Below are 1,175 nucleotides of genomic sequence, written 5' to 3' on the forward strand. Positions count from 1 at the left end.
CACAGTAAGCGCTCAATAAATATGATTGAATGAATGAATGAAAAGGAGAGCAGTCTTGACTCCAAACCTCTAATAATAATAATAATAATAATGGTATTTATTAAGCGCTTACTATTTGCAAAGCACTGTTGTAAGCGCTGGGGAGGTTACACGGTGATCAGGTTGTCCCACAGGGGGCTCACAGTCTTAATCCCCATTTTACAGATGAGGGAACTGAAGCACAGAGAAGCTAAGTGACTTGCCCAAAGTCACATAGCTGAAAATTGGCAGTGCAGGGATTTGAACCCGTGACCTCTGACTCCGAAACCCAGGCTCTTTCCACCGAGCCACGCTGCTTCTCTATAATGATGGTATTTGTTAAGTGCTTACTATGTGCAAAGCACTGTTCTAAGCGTTGGGGTGGTTACAAGATGATCAGGTTGTCCCACGGGGGGCTCACAATCTTCATCCCCATTTTACAGATGAGGAAACTGAGGCCCAGAGAATAATAATAATAATAATGTTGGTATTTGTTAAGCGCTTACCATGTGCAAAGCACTGTTCTAAGCGCTGGGGGGAATACAAGGAGATGAGGTTGTCCCACGTGGGGCTCACAGTCTTAATCCCCATTTTACAGATGAGGGAACTGAAGCACGGAGAGGTTAAGTGACTGACAATTGGCAGAGAAGGGATTTGAACCCATGACCTCTGACTCCAAAGCCCGGGCTCTTTCCACTGAGCCACGCTGCTTCCCTAGGCCGTAAGCTCCTCCTCTAGCCCGTACGCTCCTGTGGGCAGGCAACATGTCTACCAACTGTGTTACGTTGTACTCTGGCAAACAGTACAGTGCTGGGAAGATAGTAAGTGCTCAATAAATACAACTGGTTGATTCACCGAAGCAGTGGCTTGCCCTTACACAGCAGGACCAGGGATTTGCCCTGACTTTCCTTCCAGAAGACTGGTGCTTTTCCAATGGTTGCCCATCCAACCCGCGTCGAACACTTACCATCAGCTTTATAGCAATTAATCACCTAGTCCTCTCCTACTTCACCCGGATACTTCAACCCAGGACGCTCCTCTAATGCTGTCTCACTGTACTTCGATGTCATCCATCCCGCCACCGACCACATCCTGCCTCTGGCCTGGAATCAATCAATCAATCGTATTTATTGAGCACTTACTATGTGCAGAGCACT

The sequence above is a fragment of the Tachyglossus aculeatus genome, chromosome 3 (genome assembly GCF_015852505.1).
Source record: "Tachyglossus aculeatus isolate mTacAcu1 chromosome 3, mTacAcu1.pri, whole genome shotgun sequence".
Taxonomy (NCBI): Eukaryota; Metazoa; Chordata; class Mammalia; order Monotremata; family Tachyglossidae; genus Tachyglossus; species Tachyglossus aculeatus.